General features: G+C 34.6%; 1 protein-coding gene and 1 long non-coding RNA gene across 4 annotated transcripts in view; one reads left to right on the top strand and one right to left on the bottom strand.

The window, feature by feature from the left end:
- The window catches only part of LOC145675691 (uncharacterized), a 211,119-nt gene that overhangs the window by 151,047 nt on the left and 35,354 nt on the right, over positions 1 to 24,718 (bottom strand). Inside the window, exon 1 of one of the 3 annotated variants that reach the window (XM_081746294.1) lies at positions 23,014 to 23,140. The exons of the other annotated variants lie outside the window; for them this stretch is intronic. The gene's annotated coding sequence lies outside the window, so the exon portion shown is untranslated. Of the gene's footprint in view, positions 1 to 23,013; positions 23,141 to 24,718 lie in introns of those variants that run through there. 3 annotated transcript variants of the gene reach the window in all.
- Positions 6,096 to 9,524, top strand: LOC145676025 (uncharacterized). The gene is made up of 3 exons (XR_014129267.1): positions 6,096 to 6,136; positions 7,872 to 7,968; positions 9,396 to 9,524. It is a non-coding gene; the product is annotated as an uncharacterized LOC145676025 (long non-coding RNA).

The raw sequence follows: 24,718 nt of genomic DNA, 5'->3' as shown, positions 1-24,718 counted from the left end.
ATACCGAAGTTGAAACTTTACAATTTCTCATTTAAATTTATTATCCAATTCATTCTTGTTTGACTGCCATTTTAAAAACAGAATATAACGTTCATTATATTAACAAATATGGTAAATTATTACTAAAATATATTTTGTTTCAAATTGATAAAATGCTTTATTACAGTTTTATATGTCCGAGTTTAATTGACTTTATGACACGAACTTCCTGAACATTGTGATGGGAGCACTAATCTTTGCTATGTGTGATCTCGGGTTGGATCACCTAACAAATTAGATTCAAAGTCCGATGCTTCGCATAGTTTGCTTCTCACTTTAAGTACATTATGTTTCTTATACACGTTCATAAGGTCGTAATGCATTACATAAGCACATATCCTGTCTCGTAACATGTGCAGTGCACGTGATCTTTATTTGAGAAAATTAATCGTGCGTTCATTACGTCCACATTTTATATTCATTGAAAATTACTTGCGAAACATAAACATACATCGAGCTATCTGTACCTTGGTACATATGTTCTCTTTCTCTCTCTCTCTCTCCTCTCTCTCTCTCTCTCTTTCTCTTTCTCTCTCTCTCTCTGTCTCTCTCTCTCTCTCTCTCGCCAAAACAAGTGATTCTCAACTTTCTAATCTCCTTTTATATTAATTTTCGTAGTTTGGTGCAACATGAAGGATTGAATATTTTTTAGCTGTACTACTTTCGTTAAATTTAGGATCCATTTTTATCCTATCTTACCTACTAAAAGTTATATATACAGGGTGGTAAGAAACTATTTGAACAAACTTCGGGAGCTGATTCCCGACTCCTATCCTAGCAAAAAGTCCTCTGGAACTTTGGTCAGTGAGGGATATTTTCGGCGTTATAAGGTGCTGAAATCGTGAAAAAATTAACTTTACACGGCTGTAAGTCAAAAACAACGCAAGAGAGTGTGGTATAGAATATGACACTCGAAGTCATATATGCTCGATTAAAAATTTATGTTTCAAACCTCAGCAAGATATGTGCGAGGTATTCTCCAAAGGAACTTTTGGATTCCCTATAACCTGGCAAATATGGCAAGTTCATATATGTGTGTGTATGTGTGTGTGTGTGTGTGTGTGTAAAATTTTTGAGATGAATTATCTTAAGTCAATTTTTGGTCGAAATTGAGTTAAGAAGAGTTTTTAAATAGACTATGTTCTTTCTAGTGGTGTAATAATGTAAGTCACTAGCGTGCGCAGAACATTGGGAATGTGGGCAAGGTCCGTCGACCCTACTGTTCCGCGCTTTTACAGGTCCCTGTTTCTGCGTAGCCACTTTCTCCAGCTGTAGTGTGACGTCACCGCGGTGAAGCAGGGACAAATATCGTGTGCTAAGCCTATGTTCCGCCGTAGCGATTAGCAAAGGAAAACAAATTTGTAAATGCAATAAAAATAAATACTACATACAGATACAATATGTACTCACTATAGCATTGAGTAGCACTTGAAGAATAGCTTTGCATCCACTATCTTAAAGAACATTCCTCCTGCGGAGTTTCTGTGTTTTTCTATTCAAAAACCGGATTCTGAAGTATGTCTTTAGCCGTGTCGAATAGTTTCAAGATCGAAGTGTCTTTCTTAGGACATGAAACGGTCGGCCAATCACATTCTTTTTCCTTTATTTTATTTACAGTTCTTTGTGAAATGTTCGAAATATAACTTCATACTATTTTATTGCTTCCATCCACCTGGAAGAAGGTAAAAAGAGACCTCCACGTAGTCTCATATTGCCACCATTGAACTTCGAAAGAATCGCAACCACGTAGTCTCATATTGCCACCATTGAACTTCGAAAGAATCGCAACTATCTTGAATCCTGAGACTTCAACTTTAGATATGATTTCGAAGAGTAATTTTTTTACTTTTCATAGTCTTATCTTAGTCACAATGCACTGGCTGTTTCCACACATCTATTAAGCCTCGAATCATTGCCACCTGGACATTTCTGTGTGGTTTTTAAAATAAATAAACCTCTTGGTCATAGCATACGCGCCTATTAACATTCAATTCATCAAATATAAGCTCTGGAAATTTTTCCACACTCCTTAAGTAGCGCCCTTGCTGTCAAAATTTTCAAAACTGGAGTAAGAATACCAGGAAAAAACGGTAATTTTTGCATACAACGTCGAAATGTTGAGACATTGGGTACGGGGATTCGAACTTGTAACCGCAGATGATTGTATAATTTATCAATGAGGCGTGTTGTGTTAATGCACGAATGATATCTTAATCAATCCATCTTAATTTTTTCTTGCCATTTATTAGCATATTTACTTGGTCTAGTGTAAAACTTTTTCGTAATATATCATCACCCGGTTATTAACCACTTTATTGAAACGATCACAATATTATATTTTAGAACTGGCCTTTGAAATTAATTCTTTATTATATTTGCTTTCCAATTCTTTTAACTTCGTTTGTAAACATATTATTTTGGCTTTGTACATACTGTTAGACTTCAGTTTTTCGTTCTCTTTACGCAAAAAGGAGAGCTCTTCTTTTGGTTTATGCCCCTCACTCTCCACAGAACAAACGGAAAATAACATAAACGAAGAATTATTTTTTGTTTCAGCCACAATAGTTATCTCATCTGGCTGCACCCCAATGTCTGATTTGTTTTTTTCTTTAAACACCTAACTTCCGTACATTTAATTCTTTCATTATTTACATCAACACGGTTCCGTATGGTAAAGGTAAGTTCAGTGAAGGCACATCTTGTTCAAACTTTTTCTTGGGTAGAATATTTAGAAGCTCTCATTTTAAATTATGTCCATAAGCTTCGGGAATAAAATGATCGGAATAGACCTTGGCGTTTTCAACTTTAAAGATGTCTTTCCGACAGCATTTCTTTTGCCAAACTTTCCGCAAAAAATCCGAGGGAAATACATGATATATAACTTTGGAACCCGTAGTAATTCTACTATAATTACGACAAGTACTTAGTGTAGAATTCGACATGTTTATAGGCTAACACGAGCACTACAGTAATTAATGTTTTCTTAATACAGGAAAGCAAGAATCACTCACTTTCCTGCAAAAACCAAAGAAACAAGCAAGGGTGAATGACAAGGACCTTGGGCGAAAGTTGTTTCTGCTCCCGCCGTGACGTCACAATTTTACTGCATCTTCGGTTTTCAAAGAAGGGTAGTTATGACGCGACCTTAAAAGAGGAAAGGAACAGTAGGGTCGACGGACCTTGGGAATGTGGGTGCCAGATCTAAGGTACCACCATATGGAATGTCGTCTCCCCCCCCCCCCCCCATTGCCCCTAAGAAAAGATAGCCTCATTGCACCCGACGCTGCGTTGGCGATGCACGGCACACATGCAGACGGGAAATAATTTACACGTATTCTCTTCTTAGTTTGTAATAATTCTACATAAAAAAGTTTGTCTAATAAGGCAAACCCATGGCACCCATGGCACCCACGTTGCGCACGCCTATGATGTAAGTCTAAAAGTATCCTACTACTTTGAAAACCAATACTATCGTTCTTACTTAAGGAACCGGGTTTTCTCTTCTCCTGTAATATTACGAAGTTATGGCTTGGTTTAGTTTACCTCTGAGGTCAGATATAAGAAAATTATCACGCTCATCATAATCAAAATTATTAATCCACTGCTGGAAGAAGGTCTTTCCAAGTCTTTTCCACAACTATCTATCTTTAGCAATTCTTTTCCAATTTGCTCCCCAGTGGTTCTTGATTTCATCAACCTCCTGGTATCCGGACGTTTCCTAGGCTGTTTTTGTCTCGTAGTATCCCATGTAAAATTGTTTTTCCCTATCAATCATAATTTCTTCTCGCAATATGTCCAGCACATTTTCCAGCCATGTTAAAATTATTTCATTAGCATCAGTCATTAGTTGTCAAATATATTCTATGTATTCTATATAATTCTCTATATATTATATATAATTTATATGTATTTGGTTCAAATTCGTTTCTTTTGGAGCACAGACATGCTACTTTTTTATCTTTGGATTTGGCAACACTGACTCAACGATTTAAATCAAGACAATGTGAGAACCCATTTTGTCTAGGGACTAGCACGCTTAACTCCGGTTCGCGTGGTCCCGAGTTCCATTCCCGGGGGGGGGGTATAGTTGAACGACCCAAGTGGTTCGGATTGGACTACAATACGTCTCTTTAGCCACCCTAGCATCTCCGTGGGACGTTAAACAAACCAAACCGTGACCTAAAACAAATCAACACTATGTGTATTAGTAACTGTAAGTCCTTGAATAATTGCATATAGCTATTTGGTATGGATCGAGTTTGAGGTGGTTGGTGGTCAAACTAAAGCAAGTGAAATGTGATTAGGGTGTAATTAGAACTTCTAATTAAGCTTGGTTTTAATCGAAAGTGTACACCAGGCCTAAGGCTTAGGGAGAAAAATTAGTATTACTATTTGGTCTAGGAATTAATTCGTCTGGTTGGTACGCACACATTGAAGCTGTAGTACAAACACAAAATACATAAATACCTTAAGAAAAATATTGTCCATCGCTAGCCACCACTTTCGCCCATCTGTCAGGCAATGTACGGATTCCGTGGCGAAAGAAGTCCTCATCCTTGGAAGCGATCCAGTCAGAGACCCATGTTTCGATATCTTCTGAAGAAGTAAACCGCTGTCCAATCAAATCGTTGTTCATGCAATCGAACAAGTAGTAGTCCGAAGGAGCAACGTCTGGTGAATACGGCGGGTGGGGTAAAACTTCCCATCCGACATTTTCTAAATAGGTTTTGACCGGTTTTGCGACATGTGGGCGAGCGTTATCATGTTGAACAATAAGTTTATCATGTCTGTTCTCCCATTCTGGTCGTGTTCTGGCCAGAGCTTGCTTCAAACGCATTAATTGTCGTCGATAACGTTCTCCATTCATAGTTTCACCCGGTTGCAGCAGCTCATAGTACACCACACCTTTCATATCCCACCATATGCACAGCATAACCTTTGTACAGTGAATATCTCGTTTTGGTTGTGATGGACCTGGTTCACCTGGTTTCACCCAGGCCTTTTTTCGTTTAGGGTTCTCGTAATGGATCCACTTCTCATCACCCGTAATAATTCGATGCAGAAACCCCTTTCTGCTCTGTCGTTGAAGCAGCAATTCGCAAATGGTTTTTCGTCTTTCAACGTCTCTGTCTTTCAATTCATGTGGAACCCAATGTGACATCTTTTGAATCATTCCCATGGCTTTCAAGCGTTTGGAGACTGTTGTTTGATCAACGCCTAATGCTGCTGCAAGTTGTTCCTGCGTTTGACACGAATCCTGCTCGAGCAATGCTGTCAATTCTTCGTCTTGAAATTTTTTTGGCTGTCCAGCTCGCTCTTGGTCTGCCAAGCCGAAATCACCACTTCTAAACCGTGCAAACCACTTCTGACACGTTCGCTCAGCTAGAGCATGGTCACCATACACTTCCACCAAAATACGATGACTTTCAGTCGCACTTTTCTGCATGTTAAAGTAATGCAGCAGGACACCCCGCAAAAACACTTTATCAGGCACAAATTGCGCCATGTTCACTTAACTACAAACTGGTGTTGTTGACGCTTTAATCCACTGCCCTATACTACGAACGATACGCGATGACAGGGGTTTGCAACACATGTGTGGATACACGGAACTGTGGGACGCTCCGTTCGTTGCTCCATCTCTTGTCCACCCGCACGAATTAATTCCTAGACCAAATAAAAAGATATCAGTTACATTTAATTTCAGTTACAATTTGCATTTACATATTTCTATGCTGCTGGAAAGAAACCTTTGACATTAACATTGTAAGTAGCCCAAAGACTATGAAAGACGTCGTGTTTTGAAAACATTCTTTCACCATAAAACAAATTACGAGTAATTTTAAAATATTTTGCAGTTTAGCTACGTTATTTGCACTATATTTAGAATAACATTTAGGAATTTATTAAAGTTGGAAACACTGCTTAAAATAATGTAACTGCGACTTGTTGTAATTAAAACCACCAAAAACTATTGTTGTAATGTTATAGAAGCAACCAAGAGCAACAATTATTATACAAATTTAACACAAATACGTCATTTTAAGCATGGATAAGAAAGCGTTCATTGGGACACAAATTGGGAATATTGTATTACGTAAGTACTTTATATAAAATTTTCTTTATACTGATACCTATAAATCTCACTGCTCCGATCGGACTACCTGATGAGGTTTCCCTTTATGTCTTTAGTTCCAGCAGACGAATGATGGGATGGTAGATTCTGGGACTCTGCCTGTCCACATCCTTCCCTTCCCTTATCCCGGCCTGAGCCTCAGATACCCAAGAGGTAGAAATACATTCTTTCAAGTTTAGTTTGTGAATATGTCTAAGATTTTAAAAGGTGAGGGCAGTGAGCTATAAATAATATGCATTTTAAAATTTTTGAAAGATTTTGCAACTTTGTTATGCTATCACCCACATCGTATATTGCACCAAGACACCAACATGGCAATTCTTCATTAAGATGTCAGGTAGGTGTTGCTGAAAGAAACTGAAATAATTGCTGGGAGTAAATTAACTTTGGAACATCGGTGATTCTTGACGCTACATTCGAATTATTGAATTAGGCAGCTGTTTAGCGTGATTTTATTTTAAATAAATATTGAAATAGTTGTCATGACTTATGACTTAACCCTCGTATTAAAAGAGGTTCCATAAAAATATTAAATGTAGTTTTAAAATATTTATATAGGATTGCGCTTTACTCACCAGAAGGAAGACATTTTTCAGTTTTACCTATATATTGTCTGTTTACCAGAAATGTGGAAATATCTGCAAATTTGTGTATCAATATCGGGCCTGATTTTTTAGTCGTAATTTTTAACAAGTGACAAACCTGTAAGACGAGTCCGAGTTTCTTTCAACAAAATGTGTCGTTGGAAGTTAAAATTTTTCCTATTCTTTTTTGTTACTTTATACGTAGGACGACCTTTGGCTCTTAGAAGTTGTCTGTTGCCGTTTAAATAAGTTTTCGGGGCCAATTTACTGCTGAAATATTCGCTTGTCGCCTGCGGTGACGTTAGGGTTGGGAAGTGCTTTCTCCCATGTACAACAATGATCCGGTAACTTACCTTGATTCGAGGCTTTGTTTGCCTTTAGAGGCGCGTCAATATTGTCACTAACGAAGACGTAAACACATCCGCTTCTAACTCGAAAATACGAATTTGAGAGAGAAATATATATATATATATATATATATATATATATATATATATATATATATATATATATATATATATATATATATATATATATATAAAGGTCCGATTATCGAAATTCAAGAAAAAACTTGCGAGTTTTTCTCGCTTTTAGAATTTCAAATTTGATCTTTCTTTGAAAGATAGAATCGTTTGAAGCGCTCTCATATAAATCAGATAATAAATCTTTATATACTAATGATAGTGCTCTCCACGCTTTTCCCTTCGAAAGTTTTTTTTTTTTAATTTTTATTTTATTTTTAAACTTGTTTTGCATAGTTGTTTGCAAGAATTTAGATTTTAATTCTCACAGCCAATAGAACTACATATTGTATGAATAAATTTTATATTTATTTTTTCGCGCTATAGTTTACAGTTTGTAAACTGCAGCAATGTCCGTGGTGTTTACCTTGTATTTTTCATTTAAAATGAGAAAAACAAAGGGATGGAATTAACTCCATGTCCAAGCTGCTTTGAACAATATGAATAAATAATTCCAGATCTTTCTGTCCTTACGAAAAAATGTGAATATATTGATGTAGTCTTGTTCATAAAACTTCGTCCTTACCAGTGTCTTGCATTGCTGTGTATACTCAAATACAATTTTTAAAAATTAATTATTTCTGTTTTGAGATGCGTGTAAGAAAGTGTACATTAGTACTACTGATGAGAAAGTGAAAGAAAACATAGGCGATTGGCTGCACCAAGCTAAAACTAGGTTGACTAGGCTGTAAGTAGTATGCAATTTTATAATTGATGGGTTTGTAAATTAAAACTAGATTTTGGGTTTCGTAAAAGGAAACTAGACTGGATATTTAATAGATTTCTTAATCGCGTCAGCGAATGATAGATCCCTGTATTATAACGCAAATGCCACCTATAATGCAGCCCTTTATTACACACTTAAAGAAATATTTAATAATTGTCAAATATCATATAAGGGTAATACGTACTTCTGCTTTGTAGTAAAAGTTATGCGTTTCGCTTCTTTAAGCTGATTCGTTGAATGGCTCGAGGGCTGATTAGATACGCAGTAAATCTGTTTAAAATATTGTCGAGGACCCAAGTTTTGTCCTCGAGTGTACCAACTAGATTCAGAAGGATGATGAAGTCGGAGTGTAGTACTGAAGTACAAGATGGTCATACAGGTGTCTTATTTAGAATTGAATTTAGAAACAAAAGTAACAAACAGGACCTCTTTTATCAATTTGTAAGAATGAAACGGAAACACACTTGAGAATAGGTGATTGTTTGAAGACAAAGAATATAGTAAGCTGACTGGACATTCATGAAGTCACGTTTAGGTTTCTTAAACTGAACATTTCAAGAATACAAGACTCGGAGAAGAAACAATAGGTGACGAAGATAACACGCGACAGTGTTGTCCACCACAAAGAAATTATTAAAATCCCTGAAAAGCACACACAGGGGCTCATTCTGGTTCATTTTGCTCACTCTGACTCATTCTGTTCATTCGCGCTTATTTCCCTCAGTCGGATTCGGATTCTTAAGATCTCAGTCTCTACACCAAACTACAGTCTCTCCATATCCATTTATAACCTGTAGCAGTACAGTAAACAACTCTATTGAATCGAGTACCTCAAGGGGCGGATTCAACGTCTTTACCGCCGATGCAATGGAACAGCAGACGTAGAAGATACAAAAGATGCCAGTGTTTATTAACCCTCAAGAAACCTAAACTGTGTACTGAATGTCTCATTCCTTTAAACAATTACACGTTCTAAGTCTCAGTTATTAGAAACAATCACAGTCTTTAATCACTCACTTCTCAAACAAATCACCAGAATTTAGAGAAAAAATATCTAGCCAGAGAAAGAAAAAAGGTTTATTTTGTATATAATATATTAGATTCAGGATAGCGTTGATAGATACTACTTATATAAGATTTAAGATATAAGGTAAAACGCTGAGATAGTGATAAAGATATTGCACAAGCTGCGTGGGTGGACAATATATCGTAGTAGGCAGTATTTCTAGTAGAACACTCGAAATATAAAAGTAAACTCCAGTAGACACCTTGATTACAGACATTGTGGAATTAATAAAGCGAAAACTACTTTAAAATTAATTTAATGAAATATGTAATGAATTTATAATATAAGAAATTGACGGTTTGCATTTCCTTTTATATTTCAGTAAGGAGAAGCAGCAAAAAGAGGAAGCAGCTGCAGTTGGTGGGGAACAAGTGGAAGAATTAACGTAATACTTTGAAAAGCAAATTTTGTATTACATATTTAGCCCATGGACGAAAAGAAAAAGTTAACTAACAAGGGCAAAATATAATTAATGAAACTAAATTAAGTGTTGTTCATTTATATTATTTAAAATACTTTCCTTATAATATTGAAGTATTAATTTCTTTTATGTTTTTATTTAATTTCCTTTAGAATATGAACACGAGCCTATAAAAGTCGAAATATTTTTAAATAGCATGAAAAGAGCTAAAATCACCGGGAAGCATTCCAGTTTTCACCCTCCGACGTGTGCTGTTAAGTTAAAAAAGTATTTCTTGCTGTAACGTAAGTCTAGGGTGAGCTTTTTCAACATCAAAGGTATAAAAAAAGGGGGTATTCTAGAGTCTTATTGATGCATCCATTCTCAGATCAAGGTTTATGCACTAGCGTTTAGTTATAGTTTTGTCGAGGAATTCCATGTGGTTGGATTATAACTGCTATAATCAGGAAGCTTACACACATGTTAAAACTGTTTTAACGAACCACAATGCAGATACAAATAATAACTTGATTTTTCACGGTTACAACAAAAGAATTTTTAGATTATTTTGTCACATTTTGCTGTTGCAGAATTTTAGGCCATATTGTCATTTTCTTTGATATCAATTGGATTCTTGTATGAGTGTAAGTTTGCATGCAGTACCTTCTGCAAGCGTTTCACTTCCATAAGTCATGTGTAAGTCAGCAGGCAGTGGCGAGATGAGCATTAACCTTCGCGGCCTATGCTTTCCATTGTAAAAGAAAAATGCATGTTTTATTATTTATTTTACAAGTACATCACTTGGTCTCGCCAAGTGGTATATTTGTATTATAGCAAAATAAAGCACTTTTCTTCTGCAATGAAAGTGCAAGCTCTACTCGCTAATGCATCCTTCAATGTGCTATCACTAGCAGAAGACTTGCAGAGGAAGTAAAGTGCTTGCTGCAGGCTTGTTATGCTAAGTTTCACACACTTGCAGTAGACTTGCAATACAAGTATATACCTGCAGAAGACTTACTACACTCATTTGATGAAAACCTGTTGTAGCCTTGCAATGTAAGTATATACTTGCAGAAGACTTACTACAAACTTGCTGTAGACTTGTTGGGGACTTGCAGTGCAAGTCGTATCCTTGCAGAGGCTTGCTTTTAACCTACACAAACTTGCTGCCAACTTGTTGTGCACTTGCAGTGCACGTGATATACTTGCTGAGACTTGCGTCAAACCTGGGTTAGCTTGCTGCCAACTTACTGTGCACTTGCAGTGCAAGTAGAAACTTGCTTTGCAAACTTACCATACATTTGCAGTGCAGGCGTGCTGCAAGTTCGAAGAGCGTCAACTAGGAGGTTTGCATTAAACTTGCATCAAACTTGCAGACTTGCATCACAAGCCTGCTGCAAGTTTGCCAGACTTGAATTGCAAATCTGCTGCAAGTTTGTTGCAAGTCATTTTTGCTATCTGGGGTATAACAATTACTATCCATGTGTTATCTCTGAAACAAATTGAAATAACAATTGTTGTAAATGTTATTATGATCATTTAAGTCTTTTCGAAGCATCCACATAACTGTTGCCACACTTGGTACAATTGTACCAAATTCAGCCCTTTTTGTCATTCATCGGCCCGTTGGTACCACGCTGGCATTTTCAGCCCCTTTTGTGAAAACGTTGGTACAATTCTACCCAATTCAGCACCATTTAACAAATACTCGTTACATTTTCAAAAATGTCATAAGACTTTCCCTACATCTCTTTCTTCTGATGTCTTTGAGGGAAGGTTCGAGACATCTGCACCGGTTTTACATTTTTTTTACAAATGTCAGTTTACTTTCCTTATATTCTTACATTCTACTACCCTCCTTCAGTCGTGAAATAAGTGAGAATAAGGTGCAATAATTTATATTTTAATATTTTATTATAAGCTACCGGTACTGTTTACACACGAATTCGCAGATGATTGATTTGTTCCTAGTTTAATGTACTTTTTAACGTACGAGCATAATACCGTTTCGTATTGGTCACTTTGAAATAGAGGCGCGTTTGGTTCCCTTACAATACATACCGAAGATGATAACTGTTTTCCCTTTTAATGTGTGACTTCTGTTATATTTCCTACGTGCGAGAAAAATTTCACCTACTTCCATGGTTGTTCCAGGTCCTCCTATTTGGATGTTTTTCAAAAGTAATTTTTAAAAAGAGCACTTCCTTGATTTGTACTCTTGGAAAAGGGGGAGAGCGTTCTAGAACTTTACATCTTTTAGTTTCATGTTATAGAGCCATGTATTATACTGGTACCCTTTTTGCTTCATTTTGGTAGTATTTTTCAGCCCACTCCAGAGCTAGGACTGCGGTAACACTGATCCACATGTTGAGACGTGATATGTCACCACGTTTTCGAAGTAAAGGCTTTAGAAAAAGTTAAATTTTTCATGACTTGTAGCTTTTTTCCTTCATTCATTCGAAATGCATTATACCATGGCCATAGTATTTGATGCTAAGATCCAATTGATACACATTGCCGCGTCCATGCCATTTGAGATATTAGAGATCTCCAAAATGTTGATGTAAGTGATACTGTATTGTCCTTTGTTACACTGAATAATATATGTGTTATTTTAGTTTATTCAATACCTAAATTAGAAATATGTAATACCTTACGTAGTGCAATTTGGGAAAATATAGCTTTATGTTGCGTTGGCAGCACTGTTTGTTTATCTAGTGTTATTGTAGAGTATTTTCAAGAACTTTCCTTTCAATATTTCGTACAACATGGTACAAAATATCAGGACTTTTAATATATATCATGCACGCAGATTTGTTTTAAATATTGGGGGGTAAGACCGTACCCATAGTCTTTTATTATTATTATTATTATTATTATTATTATTATTATTATTATTATTATTATTATTATTATTATTATTATTATTATTTTAAGTGATGTTCAAAATATTTATGAAGTTGAAGAATAATGCTGGGAAGGATCAGGTGACCAGAGTTGTCTTCAACATTGGGAGGCGGGCAGATTTGAGATTGATTCTGAAGAGGGATAAGACTCATATTACGGTAGATGAATCTGATTTCTGAGGTAAACCTGGTGTATATTATGCAGCCACGGACATCAATTTCATCTCACCTTCTCTTGTGGCAGTCGGATACAAATCATCACATTTCTCCCCCCGCCAAAAAAAAAAAAAACACTTCAAATCGGATTAGTGGGGAGCAGTCCCCTTCAGATCCAAGTTTGGGGGACATGTTACCCTCAATACCCCCGGAATTTGCGCCAGTGCTATTTACAGGCGCGAATTCAAGGGAAGGGCTATAGGGGCTATACCCCCTTGAGGCACAGACATACACTGGATAAAATGATCTTCAATCAACTTTCTTTACACTGGATAAAGCGACAAACTATGATTTAGAACCTCCCTTGATCATATCCTGGATCCGCATCTGTATATATATTCAACGTGGAGCGTGGATTTCGTTTCGGAGAGGCTTGAGAAACGGATAAGATACATTTGTGTTGTAGATGTCCAAAATGATTGTAGCATATCTATAACTGTCTTCTTGTAAGAATATAACTTGATCATGATTTTGCAGAGTACTTTTAATACTGATACTATGTGTATAATCGGGAAATGTATATTTGTAGTAAATTTCAAAGGAAAAGAATTATAAATACGAAAATTAGAACGAGTAAAACAAAATGTTGCTAAATGGGCAAGAAAGTTTCATTTTCATTCCATTGTTCTTATTTGCTGCTCTTTTGACATGAAATTTGCCACATGCATGTCTTTATACACATACTAACATTTTAAGAAATACTGAGTGAATTCGTTATCAAATTATATTCCTACAACATATTTATAGATATGCAACAATAATTTTGGACATGAGTGTACGTGCAATGCGAAAAAAATAATAACAACTTTATTTCGAGAGGGGCTTGAGCCCGATAGCCAACCCTAAATGTACATTAGTCAACCGCTTCCATATTATGAAACACACCAACGAAACAAATTTTGAGAAAGAGCAATTTTAATAGGTATCAATATCAATATTCGAGACGAGACCGAGACTTTCGAGACTGACCTGAGTCTCGTCTCAGTCTTGTCTCGATTTATAGAGGTCTCTCTCGGTATCTGTCTTGTCTCGGTATATAAAAGTCCGTCTCGGTCTCTGAACCACTCATACTGTCGACTAATAAATGAAATTATATCTAACTCGTTGTGACTCATATACCCTGATAATTGAAATACTAACGCCATTTCATACACAAGAGCCTCAATAAATGACATTTACTTATGAAGATATTTAACATAACTTACTAATAGCGTGAAATGAAGTCATTTTTCCTTAACAAATATTTGACAAAGCAGTTTTTAAACACACGGTGAATCCTATAAAATGTGAGTGCAAAGTGCTTTAATCTGAAGTGTTTCTAGGAAGAAATTTCTACTAAATTTTCTAGAACTAGTCACTGATTTTTTAATATAGGTTTATCATATAGATATTGGATATAATATTCCCTTGAGCTTTAGATTACCCTCCAAATCGAGAAGATTCGATGAGCCATTGTTGTAACTGCTTGTGTGATTATCAAACTCCAGTTTCTACTTGTTGACTATCTTCTACTCAAAGAAACTTGATTCACTCTATTATTTCATTATTACATATTTCAATAATATGTTACTCCATGTCAAATTCTCATACATTTGTTCAAGGATCTTTATTCATGTTAAATTTAGAGGTGCAAAAGATAGGACATGTTATATTACAATCAATCGTAGGATAAAATGCTTTCCAAATTATATAAAATCCAAAAGTACTGTCGTTTGAAATGTTTTGTCGGTGAAAATAGAAAATGATAACTCACTCGTATTGTGTTATTCCTGGTTTCATTATAAGTCGTTTTATGATGGATAAGCAACATGCACATGGCCTTTCTCAACTGTGCATTATCACCGTCTTACTTATACTCAAAGCATAACTACGGGACCTTAACTCAGAGGTTCGGGCCACCGTACTAAACTTTCATCTACCAATTCCTTCAACTGAATCCTGTTGTACTGCACTTGTTAATAAAACATTTCCTTATGAAATACGAACAAAATTATAAGGCATTTTCCTAAATATTCACCGAAAGAAAATTCTTCCTCAAAAGTAAACTACATCTTTTAGAAATTATAGAATGTGTTAGGGTTATTAATAAAATATTTGTTTACAAAATAAAACTATATCATGAATAGTATTTTACAAAGTTGTCAAAAAAGAAGTTAGCGAAATAGAAAAGTGCCGCTTTCTGGTATTCTCATAATAATGCCTTGTGCAACATTATAACAATAATAATGAAATGTTTATTTCTAAAATACAATTAAATCGAACATGTTATTTTTATCATTAAGTCTGAAAAGACACTCATTCCAACAATAAACTACGTCTTGTGATCCTTTTCCTAATTAATAATTTATACAATATTATGCATTTATTAATGAAATATTTACTTGTATAATTTCAACAAAATAGCATGACCCGTTATTGAGAAAATCGTCTGAAAAAAACACCTCCAAGAATAATCTATCTCCAGTAGAATTTTTCACCACAAATTAGTTGTACCACACGGTCAGATTATTATCGCCGTAATTTATATTTATTTAAGAAATGTGAACAAAATCGCCAGTCATTTTTTTAAATCGTATAAAAACACCAATAACAAACTGACCCTCATAGATTTTATAGACACATCAATTATGTTATATTGTTGAGTTACCACTTCAATGTTTATTTATTAACATGGCCAAAATTGCCAAAGTTGTTCTTTTGACAAAACCGTATAAAAAATCATCCCCAAGAAAAAATTTGTCCCTCCTACATTTTTAGGACAAATGCTTTATGATATATTGACTTGCTACTAGTAAATTATTTGTTTATGAAATATAATCAAAATGATCCGAGTCGTTTCTAAAGAATTCTTCGGGGAAAAAGTATGCAACAAGAATAAACTCCTCCTCGTACATTTTTACATTTTTACTTTTCGAAATATGAGCAAAATCAGCTGAATCAATTTTGAGAAAATCCTTCGAAAATAAAACTCACCTCCAAAGAATAAACTACCCTTCATACATTTTTACCGAACAAATGATTTAAGTCTTATTGTCAGGTAATTAATGGACTATTTATTTACGAAATATTAACAAAATCATCTGATCCTTTTCAAGAAAATCATCTCAGAGAAAAGTGACCGCCGAGAAAATATACTCCTCAATTTTTTCCTCAAAATTATTTATACATCATTAGGTTGTTATGGAAAAATAATTTGTAAAAGATAAACAAAATCGTTTGAGCAGTTTTTGAGAAAATAGTTTTCTTTTCTTTTCTTTTCTTTTTCTTTTTTTTACTCTCAAGTAAATTACCCTTATTTTAGGGGTAGGAAGAAAGCTTCATAAAGCCCTCTGGAAGATCCCAAAGAAACCTTACGTTTAAAGTTTGGCTAAGATACATTGAATGGTATGACTTCTAGGTGAGTGCACTTCAGGACAAACGGATGAACAGAAAGAAAATGTCGGAAAATCACTTTTTCGGTATCTATGGGCAAACGTGTAGATTAGTTAAAATCTCCAATTCGATATTTGTCAGGAACACAAAACTTTCTTCTTTTTCGTTTTTCGAAAGTAAAAATAAAAGAAATTAAAAATACTGAAAAATCATCATAAATTTGCAATTATCCACATGTCCGGAGAAAGAAGCAATATGCATAGATGCCTATCTACCAAGAACATCACACTTCTGTCAACGATACCAAACAATAAATGATGATGTTAATACCAGTTCATTTTAACACAAACCACTGGGCCAGGCATGTTACATTAATCCCAGGGGTTCAATGTTGCCGCTATCAGCACAGCCCGGTGTTATTGGTACGCAGCTGGCGTTTAGTAGACGGCTGTGCTGATGTTTCAATGTGAAAATAGCATCGCGACAGTCTTGTGGAAGTAGATGAATCAATGAAGAATGCGTAAATAGGAAGTCACGATTCTGTTATTTCAAGTCACATTCTATGTTAGTCAAAACTTAGCTAACGTAGGGAGTGTAAACCCTTGACGTACTTATATTAATAACTCTATTATTCGTCACTGATAACCAAACTTTTGTTTGTCAAGAATAATGACCTAACAAAAGTGTTGCAACTTATTCAAAAATTTGTATATCAAGTAGTCATAAACATATTATGATTTTATTTTCTTAGTTTATTTTCAGTAACAGGTAAGGATTGCGATATTCTTTCTCTTCTCTAATCTCAAACATTACACAGTTTTGTCCTCTCATTGGAAATTTAGCGAGCATCTCGCCTTGCAGGTAAAATAAGTATACAAGCAACTTACGCTACATATTTTTATTAGGTTTTAGTTTTAGCTATGAACAAAACTTTACATGGTATATTGGACATTTGTATCAAATAACGGACAATGCGTTATATTTTCGTAATGTATTTCGAAAACGGTTCTGTGAGCAACTGAATTTTCAAACAAATTTGCATTAATGATATTGGTATTATGCACTTTCGTAATCGGTACTCTTCCCACGTATCTGTTACGCCTCAAATAAAATACAACATATAATAAAAGAATCGTTTGTGAGTTTACTCGATGCAATATACTGTACATTCAAGTACTCTTGTTTCCAAATGTATGTAAATTATTGACTTACGTTCTTCTTTTCAAAATTATTCGCAATAGACTTCAATCTTTAGAAAATATATAAAAATATTTCAACTAAAGGGAATTGACAATATCTTTACATTATATACTTTACTGTGCCTCGAAATATTCACTTCGTCTAAATAAAAGAAAATTGTTTTCATAAGAAAATTTCAGAGAAATAATCCTTCTCCCCCTACATTCTCGTTTCCAAAATATATACATATTCAACTGTTCTGATAAACAGATATTTCTGATAAGGTAGGAACATGATTTAACAGAGAAATATTTCAATTTTTCCTAATGTTCTCGCGTTTGTATAATACACTAAACAATGTTCTAGCTTGCATCAAACATCTACGATTCAACAAGTTTAGTCGTCAACCATAGTTAAATAATTAATAAGTAATATTACATGTTTCCAAAGAATATACATTACTCATTTGTAGCACTCCAATCTATTAGATAACACAATAAACAATCGAATAGTATATTTTAAAAAGTAAATTATAATACGTACCGTTTAAGATTAGTTAGTAAGTAAATCTGAAAGCTAGTTTGTAACCATAAGCTCAGCTCATCGAATATTAACGAAGGATATTTTAACTTTTAAGTAAACCTCGTATAAAAGCACTCGTAGATTTTTTTCTCTCAGCAAACAGATGAATATGCATATGTGTGTATGCATCGCGTCTGCGACAGAAATCTTGGTGATCCTCTAGTCTCTCCAAATAAGGTGCTAAAATTCAGCACAGGGAGCAAACTTCGTCTTCAAAAATTCCTGCCTATGGGTTGTCATAGTTATTTTCAACTTTGACATTACCAGGCTGCATTGTGAGCCTGCCCGCTGCGTAGAAACGTGAGGAGGAGAGAAAAACTGACTGGCGCAACTAACATGACAACAAAGTGCGACCACTTAGTGTCAAAAATAATGTTTCATTTCAACTAGTGCAACGTATGTAGGAAAATGTAGAAAAATGTAAAGGTGACTACGAGTAGACCAACTAATAATCAACCAATTTACATTAGGATAACGAAAATGTTGCCAAGAAAAGAAAAATTAGAGTTTCAAACGTTGTCTCATCACTGATCGTAAAGTCGTCTTGACGACAAGGAGCAGCAGCGCAGTGAAATGCTTCCAGTCTACCCGAAAAAGACAAAATGGAAGGAAAGGGAACTCACCCCGCAACCTCAAGGACATCCCCCTGGAACTTCCGTAGATTGCCTTTCTTCAGCAACAAAGTGAGTGAAAAGTGACAGTGCGAAATTGCGGAAACTAACGATGTAGTGAAATACAACCGGTAATCCGCGACTACCGCGCCTTCCCCGACTGTAGTAATAATAATTGAAAAAAAATGAAATCTTTGAGTTTTACGTCCCACGGTTATGCCGGTTAGGCTAAAGGAGACGATGATGATGAGTAATGAATGAAATGGTGGAATGAAGAAAGTGGGAGGAAACGGGAGAACCCCGAGGAAACCCACGCACATGGTGATTGTCCACCACAAAGTTCACTTGGCGGGGGCTGGGATCGAACCCGGCACCATAAAAGCACCAGAGGTGAACGCTCTACCACTGAGCCACCACGCCCCTGTAATAATAGTTGGGCCAAGTGTTAAATTTTATTCTCATATTCAATTATTCAAAGTAAAGTGCCAAAATGCAATGTAATATGTGTTTGTGTAGTTTCAGTGTTGTTTATTAAAGTGAAAAGTGAAATTTCGCGTATACTTTATCAAAATAATCATGATATAAATTTATACTTTCTACTTTAAGAGATAATCTAATTTACTTTTCTTTCCAGCATAAATAATTAATGCCTATGTAACATAATAATTTTCACATTATTAAATTGTATCGGCATTGAGAATACTATTAGAATCAGCTTTTATGTCGATTTCCCAGAATGTTCTGACCCAAACTCTGAACCGTGTTGTCCAGTGGTTATATGGTCGGCTTTGGCAAAAGATCCAAACTGTTATTAATGTCTAAAGGAGACGCCCAATAGATAAAGGATCGAATCCCGAACTGTTGTAAATGCCCAAGCCCTCCTAGGGAACTGCAGGACACGAATCACATACACTCATACGTTCTCAAACAATAATGACAAATTGATTATATCGAAAGAAAAAAGACGTAAAGAAACAAATAGTTTCTCGATGAAACATACAAAGGTAATAAATATATAATTCACATTACTGGAAGATTGAATTTTAAATATCCAAGCAAATAATTAACGACATTTGATTCTACCCAAAAAAATAAATTTTTAACGTGGTAAAATAAAGTCAAGAGTCACAGAATATGGTAACATGAAATTATAAAATGTTCAAAATATACTAATTGTTCTGACGGTACTTCACTAATTATCATTAAAATAATAATCGTCAATCACGTCAATAGTATTTAAGCTAATAAATAGATCTTAGTAAAGACAAATAATGACTATAAAGTAAAATATGATCATTATATAATATCACATTGAATTTGTAAATTTTACTTTGATAGGCTAAATCAAACTAGAGTATAGATACATAATATAAAATACCTAAGACATCTAGAAATACTCTTAACTATAATGGTACTAGTTAGAAGCGTGGATTAAAAAATACTTAATCCTATATTAAAGAACGATGAAAAAATGTTATTAAGTTTCCTGGTCTTGTAAAATATTAATTCAAACCAGTCAAAACAACTTCTCGCAAATTTATGTAGCCAACATTTTTTCAAACAAACTTATCTTAATGTCCATATAAACGGCAGAAGAAAGTATTACTTTTAAATGCAGAAAACCAACAGACAAATTTCAGTCCTGTATTTTCATATTTTCTTTGCGTAGGTTATTGAATTGAAACTCCAAATATAGCGAATTCTGTTAAGTAAGTGTGCAAAATAAGTATATACTTCATCTGGTCATTTCTTATTAAAATAATGTAACAAACAAAGCTCATAAATTACTAACTAATTGTTTTAATATCGGCTCAGTGGTAGCTCGTTTGCTTGTGATGCAAAGAGCTCTAAATTGGTTCCGTCAGCTCCCGCCAAGTAGGATCTGCGATGACAAACACTATCACTAGAATTTCTACAAAATGAGATATGATATGAATTTTATCCCTCGGTACGGGACAAAACAGCATTTTCACTGTAAATTTTCTACACAAATATACCTTTTAAAATTCTAGGCGTGGTACCCTCTAGTCTTTAGCATATGGCCCATGCTATCCAGGCCTCTTTCTCATTCTCATTTCCTTTTTACATTCGATATTGTTGATTCTAATATATAGTGTATTGCACAATTAATGGGACGTTAAACTAAAAACAATCAGTATGGGTTCAATGAAAGAGTGCTGCGTCTGATGCAAAAGATTCGTGGTTCGATCCGGAACCATTTAGGCTTGTGATTAACAACACCACGTTCTCACGTTTAGTTTACTAATCATGACATATTCAGCGCATACATATATAAAGTAACTTACAATCACATTAATTATCAAATTGCCAAAGCATTATTCAGCTCATATTCCCTAAGAAGACTTTTAAGTAGTCATATGATATATATATAATGTCGTGTTTCTTGGATGTAAATAAAAAGGCTTGGGTTTCAGAACGCCTCCAGTAACAAATAATAAATATTAGTGGGTTATATTTAAGCATGCCCTAACAAGCTTAACACTCAATGCATATTTCAAACAAATACAGATTTTGAATTATCGTAAACCAAAGTAAAAATATTGTTTATACGTCTTTAAAAGTTAGTAAACCAAGTTCGTATCGTTCGCGTGTTTTATGATATCCCTAACAATTACAAAAAGTATTCAACAATGTTCATTCCCAAACTGTCGAAATCCTTAATGTAGCCATTATTTTGAATATTAACTGTTTTAAATTATTCATGAAAAAGGTTAAAAACACTATACTCTTATTGATGATACCTTAAATCAGGCACGTAGCCAAGGGGGGTCCGGGGGTCCGGACCCCCTTTCGAGACCAGAAATGAAAAAATTAAGGAAGGAGGAAACAGAATGAAATGAGAAAAAGAAAGATCAGCGTTAAAAAAAAATTACAGGAAGCTTTTGATTACTATTTCTTATAAGGAAATTTGTATTACTTGCAATACATGGTGGCGAGGTGAGCAAAATATCCTGAAAAGCCAGGGAATTTGAAATGTCTAGGAAAGTTACTTAATTTACAGAATTTCTGCAACTAGGCAGGAAGATTTCAACTTCGGAAAGCATAGTGCCGTTGTGTAACAGTGTGGAAATTTTTTTCATCATAATTTTTTGTCATCGCATCCTTGTAGTATCAAACATGACATTTCAAAAACAACTTTCTACTGCTCCTTTAACCTGTAATTTGGAACACAGTAGTTGACGGAATAATAAAAACAAAAATTTATGTGAAAAGAAAATTTTCTTAACACTTGATTCAACAGAGAAAGGAACGCAAATATTGTAAAATATTTTACAAGACATTATTAAGTATGTACTTTTTGTAATAGTGAATATGTACTTTTCTATAATAGCTGAAGTCATAATGAAAGGCAAATTGTTATATTTGAATGAACAGAATGAACAGAGGAAGCACGCAAATATTGTAATATCTTTCCTAATACTTTTTTTTTTATTATTTTATTCGAGGTTCCTTCATTGTTTGTTATTAAAATACTTCCTAACATATCCTCATTTTATTGTCCTAACAAACCAATACATGTTGATAGTAAAGTAATTTGGACTGATCGAGTTCCTGGGCCTTCAGAATTTCTTGTCTCCCCCCCCCCACTTCCTTTACGAAATCCTGGCTAAAAGAACCAATATATGTTCCAGTAAAATACTTTTGAATGGTCTAGCCCCTGGTGTGATGACCACAGTATTTCATGACATGGCCCTCCCCCTTCACGAAATCCTGGCTACGTGCCTACCTTAAATTTATGGAGTTTAATGTTAGAAACATGTCTTAATTAAATACATAATAACTTACCACGTGTCTTGTGTCTCCTATAATATTTTAAATCTATAAATAAAATAAGCAAGTTCATAAAATGTTTTTCAAGTGAGAAAACTGATTATTAAAAAATTCATTCTTTATAATATCTAAAATACAATTACAGTTTTAAAATGCAATCGCTTGCTATATAAGCATTAGCCATTGTTACAAACGGTAGTTCTCCCAATAAATTGTCTGTGAAATTCACGAGATGTGTTCTATCGAGAAAAATCTGTACACTATAAGAGGTAGGTTGGTGAATAAGTCTACTACACTGTTTGCCTAACCTTGTCTTTAAAACATTCGTGAAGGCTAGCCTAGATCCATGTATTAAAATAGTATAGATACATATACGACAAGCATAAGTACGATAAACTTTAGAAATTCAATATAGATAATCTGAAAAAACAGAGGATGATGTTCAACTATAAAGTTGTAGTTAGCACTGGTATTGACTGTATTTTTAATCTATTAGCTGCGATGAGTATTATTCACATTTTCTAAGTATTGACGTCCTTATAGGAAGTTCCTCTTTGATAGGTGGCACCAGCGAAGACCGAAAACTTTACCCTGTGGCTCTTCAATGTGCAGCTGGTGAAAGCTAAATGTATGAATGAATGTTAAAATCATTTACCTACATTCTAATCATAAGTATGCTATTTCCTGATATTTTCTCCTATAACACAATGAAAAATCTTTGTAATAATCAAAAATTAGTATTATCAAAAGAATAATTTACATTAATAATTTAAAAACAAAAGGATTATTTTTTTCTTATCTAATTACTATTGATTATCTTATCTGATACTCATATTAATCAGAAGTTTACCAAAGTTACATAAGTTCGTCAGAAAAACCTACCGACACGGGCCTCGTGTCGAGTAATTTCGAAATCCAAGCATGGAGAATCCGCTGACTTGCGAGAGTGTGAAAGAAAGTCTTTCAAGTTCAGAGACCACTTTTCCTTTGACGCCGCGGCGACATAAACTATTAGTCGTGGCACGAGAGTAAGTAAAACTTTCTATTCTCTCTTAAATTAGACTTTACATAGCGATAGCCCTAACCTGTTTGTTTGGCGCGGCACCTATAAGCAAACCGCTAGTCGATAGAGAAACGAGATCTAAAAGTCGTTAAGTACTACTTTCCATTCTTTCTTAGATACTTCATAGAGATAACTACTTCTTAACTTTAAAGGTTAAATATTAAACACGTATAAAGGAAATATGTACAATGTCCATTTAAAATGTGCTAATTTTCGTATTAATAAAAAAAATGATCTAATATTATGTAATCCAAATAAAGAATGACACAATTTTACGTAATCATTAGGAAAAATAATCTAATAGTACGTAATTAAAATGAAAAGTGGTTTAATTTCTATCAAAAGGAAATCAAAAAGCCTCGTATCAGACGGCAAATCCCTATATTAGAACATAAAGTGGTCCTGGTTTTCCCCGTTTTCCTGTCAAGTTCGATAGCCCTTCCGTTGTTAACTTCAACTCACCAAGATCAATATTGCAGGCTTCTTAGTTCGAGGAAACTCTGAAACATGTTCGCGGCATAATTTATTCATTCGCAATAAAAATGTATAATAATTTGTTCAAGAATAGATAACTCAAATATTTTAATACATGTCGTTGGGACAGTTAGAATTTGTCCGTTTGAGGAATCGAAACGAAATTTATATATAAAGTTCACAATACCTCTCAATACACAATAGTATATTTTACATCGTATTCCTATCCTTTTCGAAGTATTAATACTAGCGCTACTTTCCTTTTCAATCACACTTCCTATAAAGTAATATAATTATAGGAGGTAACAAAAACTTTTCTTGATACTCTTTCAATGTCCGTAGTGCATGTTCCACATTTGATCTTACTTCTGTACGGAAATCGGAATATACTATATATCTATTAATTCCAATTTAACATTGAATTTTCATAGTTTTGAATTCTACTGTAATTTCACAATTTCAACCAAAACTCGTTTAAAAAAATTCGTGTTTCCTGGGAGAATTAAAAGTAGATTACTGAAAATCTCTGTCATTATAAAAGAGCACAATAATGAAATGAAATGAAAAGTTTTACGTCCCACGATTATGCCGGCTAGGCTAGAGGATGCGGGCTAGGCTAGAGGATGCGGTGATGATTAGAAATAGGTGAAATGGCAAAATGAAGAAAGTGCGAGGAAAAGGCAGAACCCCGAAAAAACCCAAGCACACGGTGTTGATCCACCACAAAGTCCACCTGGCGCGAGCTAGGATCGAACCAAGAACACAATACTGACGGGAACATCGTAAAAGGATGCAGTAATCAATTGTACATAAACGTCACTACTTTTATTTAGCTAAATAATATGAAGAATTGAATATACTGCGTAAACTCAAGTTAGGATTCATAATTGTATCCGAGGGAAGTATCGAACCCTGGAGCACACGCACTACCAACTTGACCAATGAATGACATGCTACGACAAAAGAATTAATAGTTCAAAAAATTTGACGTAAAATTTGAAAATCTTAATTGAATTATTTAGGAAAAGTAAGATTTTTCAAACCTGAAAC

The sequence above is a fragment of the Thermobia domestica genome, chromosome 18, assembly GCF_964235325.1.
Source record: "Thermobia domestica chromosome 18, izTheDome1.hap1.1, whole genome shotgun sequence".
NCBI lineage: Eukaryota > Metazoa > Arthropoda > Insecta > Zygentoma > Lepismatidae > Thermobia > Thermobia domestica.
The sequence above is the reverse complement of the archived record's forward strand: the minus strand, read 5'-3'. Positions and strand labels throughout refer to the sequence as shown.